Source organism: Balaenoptera physalus (assembly GCF_965194825.1).
Source record: "Balaenoptera physalus genome assembly, chromosome: X".
In the NCBI taxonomy this organism is placed as follows: Eukaryota; Metazoa; Chordata; class Mammalia; order Artiodactyla; family Balaenopteridae; genus Balaenoptera; species Balaenoptera physalus.
Genome location: NC_138903.1, coordinates 114,689,539 through 114,701,115, shown reverse-complemented (window position 1 = coordinate 114,701,115; position 11,577 = coordinate 114,689,539). Strand labels below are relative to the sequence as shown.

Here is an 11,577-nt window from a genome sequence, read left to right as displayed (position 1 = left end):
TTTTTTTTCCTAATTTTAACATAAATTTAGATTTAGAGAAATGTTGCAAGATTAGTATAAAAAATTCCAATTCCGAAGTTTTCTCAGATTCTCTACATTTTGACATTTTAGTATATTTGTTTCCTCTCTCTCTCTCTGACCCCCTCCCTCCCTCCCTCCCTCCAATTTTTCCTGAACAATTTAAGAGTAGGTTGAAAATATAATATCCACATCACTCATATATGTATGTGTGTGTTTCTTACCAACAGGGAATTCTGATTATTTTTTAAATCTACCCTAAAATGTTACTCAACTTTTTAAAACTTCCAGCTGTAATCACGAATTATTTGTTGTCACAGCAGAAAATACAGGGATGAAGGGAAAAGAACATCACCAATAATTCTCCACCACATAAAGAAATGACCAGCATGAATATTTTGTCTATTCTTTGAAGTGTCTTCTATGTAACTTTTATGGGCTATCACTCGTAATATATGTAAAAAAACATAACATTTCTCAAATGCTTTATAAAAATAATTTTTTCAAATCCAGCACACGATAGCTCATCTTTTGCAGTGAAAAATTATTGACATTTCTCAGTTTAGGCTGAAAATTCCAAGGCAAATTTATGTCTCTCACACTTTCTCTCCCAGTTTGCAGATTCATTGGTTCTTTTTCTTTTTTTTTAACATCTTTATTGGAGTATAATTGCTTTATAATGTTGTGTTAGTTTACGCTATATAACAAAGTGAATCAGCTATATGTATACCTATATCCGCATATCCCCTCCCTCTTGCCTCTCCTTCCCACCCTCCCTATCCCACCCTTCTGGGTGGTCACAAAGCACCGAACTGATCTCCCTGTGCTATGTGGCTGCTTCCTACTAGCTATCTAGTTTACATTTGGTAGTGTAGCTATATCAATGCCACTCTCACACTTCATCCCAGCACACCCTTCCCCCTTCCCGTGTCCTCAAGTCCATTCTCTATGTCTGCGTCTTTATTCCTATCCTGCCACTAGGTTCTTCAGAAACATTTTTTCTTTTTTTTTTAGATTCCATATATATGTGTTAGCATACACTATTTTTTTTCTCTTTCTGACATACTTTACTCTGTATGACAGATGCTAGGTCCATCGACCCCCTACAAATAACTCAATTCCGTTTCTTTTTATGGCTGAGTAATATTCCATTGTATATATGTGCCACAACTTCTTTATCCGTTCATCTGTCAATGGACACTTAGGTTGCTTCCATGTCCTGGCTATTGTAAATAGTGCTGCAATGAACATTTTGGTACATGACTCTTTTTGATTTATGATTTTCTCAGGGTATATGCCCAGTACTGGGATTGCTGGGTCGTATGGTAGTTCTACTTTTAGTTTTTTAAGGAACCTCCATACTGTTCTCCATAGTGGCTGTATCAATTTACATTCCCAACAACAATGCAAGAGGGTTCCCTTTTCTCCACACCCTCTCCAGCATTTATTGTTTGTAGATTTTTTAATGATGGCCATCCTGACTGCTGTGAGGCGATACCTCATTGTAGTTTTGATTTGCATTTCTCTAATGATTGATTAGTGATGTTGAGCATCCTGTCATGTGTTTGTTGGCAATATGCATATCTTCTTTGGAGAAATGTCTTTTTAGGTCTTCTGCCCATTTTTGGATTGGGTGGTTTGTTTTTTTTGATATTGAGCTGCAGGAGCTGCTTGTATATTTTGGAGGTTGATCATTTGTCAGGTGCTTCGTTTGCAAATATTTTCTCCCATTCTGAGGGTTGTCTTTTCGCCTTCTTTATGGTTTCCTTTGCTGTGCAAAAGCTTTTAAGTTTCATTAGGTCCCATTTGTTTATTTTTGTTTTTATTTCCATTTCTATAGGAGGTGGGTCAAAAAGGATCTTGCTGTGATTTATGTCATAGAGTGTTCTGCCTATGTTTTCCGCTAAGAGTTTGATAGTGTCCGGTCTTACATTTAGGTCTCTACTCCATTTTGAATTTATTTTTGTGTATGGTGTTAGGGAGTGTTCTAATTTCATTCTTTTATATGTAGCCAGCCAGTTTTCCTAGCACCACTTATTGAAGATGCTGTCTTTTCTCCATTGTATGTTCTTGCCTCTTTTATCAAAGATAAGGTGACCATATGTGCTTGGTTTATCTCTGGGTTTTCTATCCTGTTCCACTGATCTATATTTCTGTTTCTGTGCCAGTACCATACTGTCTTGATTACTGTAGCTTTGTAGTATAGTCTGAAGTCAGGAGCCTGATTCCTGTAGCTCCGTTTTTCTTTCTCAGGATTGCTTTGGCTATTCGGGGTCTTTTGTGTTTCCATACAATTTGTGAAATTTTTTGTTCTAGTTCTGTGAAAAATGCTATTGGTAGTTTGATAGGGATTGCGCTGAATCTGTAGACTGCTTTGGGTAGTATAGTCATTTCCACAATGTTGATTCCTGCAATCCAAGAACATGGTATATCGCTCCATCTCTTTGTATCATCTTTAATTTCATTCATCAGTGTCTTATAGTTTTCTGCATACAGGTCTTTTGTCTCCTTTGGTAGGTTTATTACTAGGTACTTTATTCTTTTTGTTGCAGTGGTAAATGGGAGAGTTTCCTTAATTTCCCTTTCAGATTTTTCATCATTAGTGTATAGGAATGCAAGAGATTTCTGTGCATTAATTTTATATCCTGCTGCTTTACTAACTTCATTGATTAGCTCTAGTAGTTTTCTGGTAGCATTTTTAAGATTCTCTCTATATAGTATCATGTCATCTGCAAACATTGACAGTGTTACTTCTTCTTTTCTGATTTGGATTCCTTTTATTTCTTTTACTTCTTGAATGATGTGGCTAAAACTTCCAAAACTATGTTGAATAATAGTGGTGAGAATGGGCAATCTTGTCTTGTTCCTGATCTTAGAGGAAATGATTTCAGTTTTTCACCATTGAGAACGATGTTGGCTCTGGGTTTGTCATATATGGCCTTTATTCTGTTGAGGTAGCTTCCCTCTATGACTACTTTCTGGAGGGTTTTTATCTTAAATTGGTGTTGAATTTTTTTGAAAGATTTTTCTCCATCTATTGAGATGATCATATAGGTTTTCTCCTTCAATTTGTTAATATGGTGTATCACATTGATTGATTTGCATATATTGAAGAATCCTTGCATTCCTGGGATAAACCCCACTTGATCATGGTGTATGATCCTTTTAATGTGCTGTTGGATTCTGTCTCCTAGTATTTTGTTGAAGATTTTTGCATCTGTGTTCATCAGTGATATGGTGTGTAGTTTTCTTTCTTTGTGACATCTTTGTCTGGTTTTGGTATCAGGGTGATGGTGGCCTTGTAGAATGAGTTTGGGAGTGTTCCTCCCTCTGCTATAATTTGGAAGAGTTTAAGAAGGATAGGTGTTAGCTCTTCTCTAAATGTTTGATAGAATTTGCCTGTGAAGCCAACTGGTCCTGGGCTTTTGTTGGTTGGAAGATTTTTAATCACAGTTTCAATTTCAGTGCTTGTGATTGGTCTGTTTATATTTTCTATTTCTTCCTGGTTCAGTCTCATAAGGTTGTGCTTTTCCTAGAATTTGTCCATTTCTTCCAGGTTGTCCATTTTATTGGCATATAGTTGCTTGTAGTAATCTCTTATGATCCTTTGTATTTCTGCAGTGTCAGTGGTTACTTCTCCTTTTTCATTTCTAATTCTGTTCATTTGAGTCTTCTCCCTTTTTTTTTTCTTGCTGAGTCTGGCTAATGGTTTATCAATTTTGTTTATCTTCTCAAAGAACCAGCTTTTGGTTTTATTGATCTTAGCTATTGTTTCCTTCGTTTCTTTTTCATTTATTTCTGATCTGATCTTTATGATTTCTTTCTTTCTGCCAACTTTGGGGTTTTTTTCTTGTTTCTCTAATTGCTTTAGGTGTAAGGTTAGGTTGTTTATTTGAGATTTTTCTTGTTTCTTGAGGTAAGATTGTATTGCTCTAAACTTCCATCTTAGAACTGCTTTTGCTGCATCCCATAGGTTTTGGGTCATTGTGTTTTGTTTTTTTTTTAACATCTTTATTGGAGTATAATTGCTTTACATTGGTGTGTTAATTTCTGCGTTTTCATTTTCAATTGTTTGTAGGTATTTTTTGATTTCTTCTTTGGTTTCGTCAGTGATCTCTTGGTTATTTTGTAGTGTATTGTTTAGCTTCCATATGTTTGTATTTTCTACAGGTTTTTTTTCCTGTAATTGATATCTACTCTCATAGCATAGTCGTCAGAAAAGATACTTGATATGATTTCAATTTTCTTAAATTTATCAAGGCTTGATTTGTGACCCAAGGTATGATCTATCCTGGAGAATGTTCCATGAGCACTTGAGAAAGAAGTGAATTCTGTTGTTTTTGGCTGGAATGTCCTATAAATATCAATTAAGTCCACCTGGTCTGATGTGTCATTTAAAGATTGTGTTTCCTTATTTATTTTCATTTTGGATGATCTGTCCATTGGTGAAATTGGGGTGTTAAAGTCCCCTACTATGATTGTGTCACTATAAATTTCCCCTTTTATGGCTGTTAGCATTTGCCTTATGTATTGAAGTGCTCCTATGTTGGGTGCATAAATATTTACAATTATAACAATTGTAACAATTTACAGTTGTAACAATCTTCTTCTTGGATTCATCCCTTGATCATTATGTAGTGTCCTTCTTTGTCTCTTGTAATAGTCTTTATTTTAAAGTCTATTTTGTCTGATATGAGAATTGCTACTCCAGCTTTCTTTTGATTTCCATTTGCATGCAATATCTTTTTCCATCCCCTCACTTTCAGTCTGTATGCATCCCTCAGTGTGAAGTGGGTCTCTTGTAGACAGCATATATACAGGTCTTGTTTTTGTATCCATTCAGCCGGTCTATATCTTTTAGATGGAGCATTTAATCCATTTACATTTAAGGTAACTATCGATATGTATTTTCCTATTACCATTTTCTTAATTGTTTTTTGTTTGCTATTGTAGGTCTTTTCCTTCTCTTGTGTTTCTTGCCTAGAGAAGTTCCTTTAGCATTTGCTGTAAAGCTGGTTTGGTGGTGCTGAATTCTCTTAGCTTTTGCTTTTCTGTAAAGGTTTTAATTTCTCCTTCGAATCTGAATGAGATCCTTTCTGGGTAGAGTAATCTTGGTTGTAGATTTTTCCCTTTCTTCTCCTTAAATATGCCCTGCCACTCTCTTCTGGCTTGCAGAGTTTCAGCTGCAAGATCATCTGTTTTCCTTATGGGGATCCCCTTGTATGTTATTTGTTGTTTTTCCCTTGCTGCTTTTAATATTTTTTCTTTGTATTTAATTTTTTTTATTAATTAATTTATTTATGGCTGTGTTGGGTCTTCGTTTCTGCGCGAGGGCCCTCTCCAGCTGCGGTGAGCGGGGGCCACTCTTCATCGCCGTGCGCGGGCCTCTTACTGTCACGGCCTCTCCCGTTGCAGAGCACAAGCTCCAGACGCGCAGGCTCAGTAGTTGTGGCTCACGGGCTTAGCTGCTCCGCGGCATGTGGGATCCTCCCAGACCAGGGCTCGAACCCGTGTCCCCTGCATTGGCAGGCAGACCCTCAACCACTGCGCCACCAGGGAAGCCCTGTATTTAATTTTTGATAGTTTGATTAATATGTGTCTTGGCGTGTTTCTCCTTGGATTTATCCTGTATGGGACTCTCTGCGCTACCTGGACTTGATTAACTATTTCCTTTCCCATATTAGGGAAGTTTTCAACTATAATCTCTTCAAATATTTTCTCAGTCCCTTTCTTTTTCTCTTCTTCTTCTGGGACCCCTATAAGTCAAGTGTTGGTGCTTTTAATGTTGTCCCAGAGGTCTCTGAGGCTGTCCTCAATTCTTTTCATTTTTTTTCTTTATTCTGCTCTGTGATAGTTATTTCCAGTATATTATCTTCCAGCTCACTTATCTGTTTCTCTGCCTTAGTTATTCTGTTATTGATTCCTTCTACAGAATTTTTAATTTCATGTATTGTGTTGTTCATCATTGTTTGTTTACTCTTTAGTTCTTTTGGTCCTTGTTACTGTTTCTTTTATTTTCTCCATTCTATTTCCAAAATTTTGGATCATCTTTATTATTATTACTCTGAATTGTTTTTCAGGTAGACTGCCTTTTTCCTCTTGATTTGTTTGGTCTGGTGGGTTTTTACCTTGCTCCTTCATCTGCTGCATATTTCTCTGTCTTCTCATTTTGTTTAATTTACTGTGTTTGGGGTCTCCTTTTTGTAGGCTGCAGGTTCGTAGTTCCCATTGTTTTTGGTGTCTGCCCCTAGTGGGTGAGGTTGGTCCAGTGGGTTGTGTAGGCTTCCTGTTGGAGGGGACTGGTGCCTGTGTTTTCGTGGTTGGGAATGGATCTTGCCTTTCTCGTGGCCAGGGCCGTGTCCAGTGGTGTGTTTTTGTGTGTCTGTGAGCTTAGTATGATTTTAGGCAGCCTCTCTGCTAATGGGTGGGGTTGTGTTCCTGTTTTGCTAGTTGTTTGTCATGGGGCTTCCAGTACTCGAGCTTGCTGGCCATTGGGTGGGGCTGGGCCTTAGCGTTGAGACACAGATCTCTGGAGAGCTTTTGCCAATTGATATTACATAGGGCTGGGAGGTCTCTGGTGGTCCAGTGTCCTGAACTCGGCCTTCCCACCTCAGAGGCTCAGGTGTGACACGAGGTCAGAGCGCCAAGACACTGTCAGCCACATGGCTCAGAATAAAAGGGAGAAAAAAATAAAGAAAAAATAATTTTAATTAAAAATAAAAATTAAAAAATAACGGAAAAATTTAAAAAATTATTAAAATAATAAAATAAAAATAATAAAGTAATAAAATAAAGTAAAAAAAAGAAGATAGCAACCAAAGTAATAAACAAATCCACCAGTGATAACAAGCGTTAAAAACTAAACTAAGATAAACATAAAAGTCAGAAACAAATCAGTCACAGACAGCAAACCCCAAGTCTGCAGTTACTCCCAAAGTCCACCGCCTCAATTTTGGGACAATTCGTTGTCTCTTCATTTATTCCACAGATGCAGGGTACATCAAGTTTATTATGGGGATTTAATCCTCTGCTCCTGAGGCTGCACGGAGAAATTTCCCTTTCTTTTCTTTGTTCGCACAGCTCCTGGGGTCCAGCTTTGGTTTTGGCCCCACCTGTGAATGTAGGTCGCCTGAGGGCATCTGTTACCCACCCAGACAGGACGGGGTTAAAGCATTGGCTGATTAGGGTGCTCTTGCTCACTTAGGCTGGGGGGAGGGAGGGTAGTCATAATTGGAATGCAAGTCGAGCCTGCAGCGGCAGAGGCTGGCATGATGTTGCAACAGCCTGAGGTGTGGTGGGTGTTCTCCCAGGGAAGTTGTCCATGGATCACAGGACCCTGGCAGTGGCGGGCTGCACAGGCTCCCGGGAGGGGAGGTGTGGATAGTGACCTATGCTTGCACACAGGCTCCCGGGGGTGTGTGTGTGGATAGTGACCTGTGCTTGCACACAGGCTTCTTGGTGGCAGCAGCAGCAGCATTAACGTTTCATGCCCGTCTCTGGGTCTGAGCTGATAGCAGTGGCTCCCGCCCATCTGTGGAGCTCGCTTACTCAGTGCTCTGCCTTCTGTGGGCACACGGGGAAGGAATCCCCTCTCTTCACGCACCCCAAAACAATGGTCTCTTGCCTCTTAGGCAGGTCCAGACTTTTTCCCGGGCTCCTTCCCAGCTAGCTGTGGTGCACTAGCCCCCTTCAGGCTGTGTTCACGCAGCCAACCCCAGTCCTCTCCCTGGGATCTGACCTCTGAAGCCCGAGGCTCAGCTCCCAGCCCCCGCCCGCCCCCGCAGGTGAGCAGAGAAGCATCACAGGCTGGTGAGTGCTGGTTGGCACCGATCCTCTGAGTGGGAATCTCTCCGCTTTGCCCTCTGCACCCCTGTTGCTGTGCTCTCCTCTGTGGCTCCAAAGCTTCCCCCCCGCCCACCCCCTGTCTCCGCCAGTAAAGGGGCTTCCTAGTGTGTGGAAACTTTTCCTCCTTCACAGCTCCCTCCCAGAAGTGCAGGTCCCGTCCCTATTCTTTTGTCTTTGTTTTTTCTTTTGCCCTACCTTAGTAAGTGGGGATTTTCTTGCCTTTTGGGAAGTCTGAGGTCTTCTACCAGCGTTCAGTAGGTGTTCTGTAGGAGTTGTTCCACATGTAGGTGTATTTTTGATGTATTTGTGGGGAGGAAGGTGATCACGTCTTAATCCTCCGCCATCTTGAAGGTCCTCCCATTGGTTCTTATCGTCACAATATCTCTCTTCTTTCCTCTTTCAGTTTTCATTCACTTATTTATTCAAAATTTCTAACTGCTTTCTAGGTAACAGGTGCTGAACTATGATAACATGGGCTTTAGAATCAGATGAACTAGTTTCAAATTGTAGCGCTCCCTCTGACTAACTTGTGTGATCTTAGGCAAGTTGCTTAACCTCTCTGCACCTCAGTTTTCTCATGTGTTACAAAGGGATACTAATAGTGGTATACAATAGCCCCTCTTATCCATGGTTTTGCTTTCCCTGGTTTCAGTTACCCAAGGTCAACTGTGGTCCAAAAATATTAAATGGATAACTCCAGAAATAAACAATTCATAAGTTTTAAATTACATGCCATTCTGAAGTAGTGTGATGAATCTCATGCTGTCCAGCCCCATCCCGCCTGGGATCACCAACCATCATCTGCTCCTGACAGCCAATCATTGCCATTGCCATGGCTGGACGATCCATGATCTCCCGAAGCAGATGATCCTCCTTCTGAAATACCGTCAGAAGGTCAGTAGTAGCCTAAGGCTACAACGTAATGCCTCCATCAATCACCTCACTCCATCTCATCACATAGGCATTTTATCATCTCACGTTATCACAAGAAGAAGGGCGACTAAAGTACAATAAGGTATTTTTGAGAGAGAGAAAGAGCACATTCACACATTTTATTACAGTATACTGTTATAATTATTCTATTTTATTATTAGTTATCATTAATTTCTTACTATGTCTAATTTATAAATTAAATTTTATCATAGGTACGTATTATAGGAAAAAACACAGTATTGTATATATATAGGATTTGGTACTCTCCATGGTTTTAGGCATCACTGGGGGTCTTGGAAGGTATCCCCCATGGATAAAAGGGGACTACTGTACTGCTCTTAAAGCAGTACCTGGCTCACAGTCAGCATTAAACAAATGTTGCTGTTGTTGCTGCTACTGTCCCTATTGCTGCCACAGGAATGTTGTCAATGTAAATGTGACAATGTATAGAAAATGCTTAACATGGTGTCCCACTATAGTAGCACATGATAAACAATAGCTATTATTAGCATTATTTCTGTGTTATGCACAAGAGGTACACAGATGAGTAAGTCATCCTCTCTACTCTTGAAGAACTAACCGTCCAGTATTTACAGCTACCAGATTAATCCAACCATACTTCAGAGTTCAGTTCAAATGTGACCTTATCCACAAGGCTTTCACTGATCCCCTCAGCTGGGAAGAATATTAAAAATATTGCCTTTTACTAAAATTTCCTTGACCTTTTTTTTTCTGCACTTTCCTTATCAAATTTTAGCACATTATACTTTTATTTTTATTGGTTTACACATTTTTCTCTATTTCTAGACTTTTAGTTACTAGAAAGGCAGTGAATGTGTTTTATTAATCTTTTAGCTGCCAGAGTATATGCAAAGGGTTTTGCATTCTTTTGTCCTTCCTTCCATCTTTCACTCATCTTATTCCACTAAATATTTGAGTGTTCCTTGTTTATAGTGGGCATTCGAAAAAGGCTGGTTAAATAAATAAGCAATGGGGTTAACCATTTGAAATTCAAGAAGGTGCATGTTATTAGGTCTATCTCATATATTTTCAAAAAGTATAAAATTTAAACTACTTCTTGAGGTCATAAGAACAGATTTCCACTTCATTTTGAGTTTGTGCTAAGTTCCACTTGGTAACTTTTTGGCTCCATCTTACAGCTATTTCAAGTGGGATTCTTTCATGGTGTACATATTTTTAAAATATTGTCATGCTGTGCCCAGGATAGTCACAGAACTTCCACAGCAAGTGCTCCTTGTTGAAGTACAGAGTTATTAATAATGACAAGTCATTTGGATACTTTAATTAGTGTCCAGCACTATTTCCATTAGTTAATACATATTTTTAACATCATAGTGCCCTACAACAATTGTACTGTAGATTTCCCTGGCACTGCGATTTCCCCAATGGATTATGCCATCCTATGTTTCTGGAGATCTTGTTAAAAATACTAAGAAAATGTCTTCTATAGGTAAAGGTCACATAGTTAATCAAAAATATTTTTAATGCCAACTGGTCAAACCTTTTCCTCTACTCCTTTTTAAACACATAGAAGACTTTCCATAATCTTTCTCCTGCACTCCTACCCTTCCTCTTCCTTTTGTTCACTTGATTCTGAATAAAGGGGTACAGGGAAAGGAGATTAGATAGGGCCATACAAAAATCTCTTCGGAGTTATCCAAACCCCAAGCAATCCTAGACACTACTGCCATCCAAAAATTCAGTTGCCATAGTTTGTAGCAAAAGTCAGTTCTGTATCTTTAGTAACTGTAAAGTTATGAAAATAGCTTGTTATATTAAAGCATTAGAAAGTGTATTTACCCAGATACTTAGCAAAATATAGTCACTGATTAATATGTGGAGCTTTTTCTGTTTTGTTCACTCATGTATCCTCAGAACTAGAAAGCAAAGTAGGTGTGCAATAAATATTTTTGATTAAATGCACAAAGGAATAGATCTCACAGTACCTAAACACTGTGAGCTCTAAAGACTATTTTTTAAGTTGTTTTGAATGTAGAAGTACCAAACAGCTGTTCTGATTTTTATTAGGCGAATCCCATCAAGTGTTTTACTAATTTCCTATAGCAATTTTCAGTATTTCTGAGAATGGAGATGAAAATCAGATGAAATCACCTTTTCATTTGAACTTACTGCACTTAATTTTGATTTTCTTTTCTCCTACACAACATATCTCCCTCTAAACTGTCCTCCCCCAAACCCATTCAAAGTTATCTACTTGTACACATTGGAGTCTGAGATAGACACTGATTTTTAAATTACCAGACCTCTGAAAAATGCCAACATTTTCATATATGGGTATTTAATATGCATAACTCTAATTGTAAACTACCCTGTCTCTAGTTTTTGTTTTCTTTTGAAACAGAAACCTGAACTACTAGGAGACTGAATTAGAGGGACAGGTGGACTGTCATCTCAAAAAGTGGCCTCTGAGCCTTATCCCTGAGGTTCTGTGCCCAGGATAGCATAACTAACATCAGGGAGCATTAGGAGTAGAGAAGGTAATTTTCTACTTGGTTAGAAGCTCTCCCCTTGGACCTAGATCATGACCTGGCCTTTCAATTTGGCACAAGGAAGAAATTTTACTAAAAAGTGATATGAGACACACATGTCCCTTAATGATCTGGCTCCTGTCCGTGTCCCTAGCCTCATTTCCAGACACACCTCGTGCTGCCATACTTTGCACTTCTTTGCCCTGTATTCCCAAAAAAATAAATCATATGGTGGAATGTGAGGGACACATCAGGTGTGTGAGGCAAATGT

General features: G+C 38.9%; 1 protein-coding gene and 1 long non-coding RNA gene across 13 annotated transcripts in view; one reads left to right on the top strand and one right to left on the bottom strand.

Annotated features, from left to right (window-relative positions):
* The window catches only part of LOC309652040, a 655,586-nt gene that overhangs the window by 252,362 nt on the left and 391,647 nt on the right, over positions 1-11,577 (bottom strand). The gene's annotated exons all lie outside the window — the stretch shown is intronic.
* Positions 1-11,577, top strand: part of IGSF1 (immunoglobulin superfamily member 1) — a 456,826-nt gene that overhangs the window by 418,896 nt on the left and 26,353 nt on the right. The window lies entirely within an intron of this gene.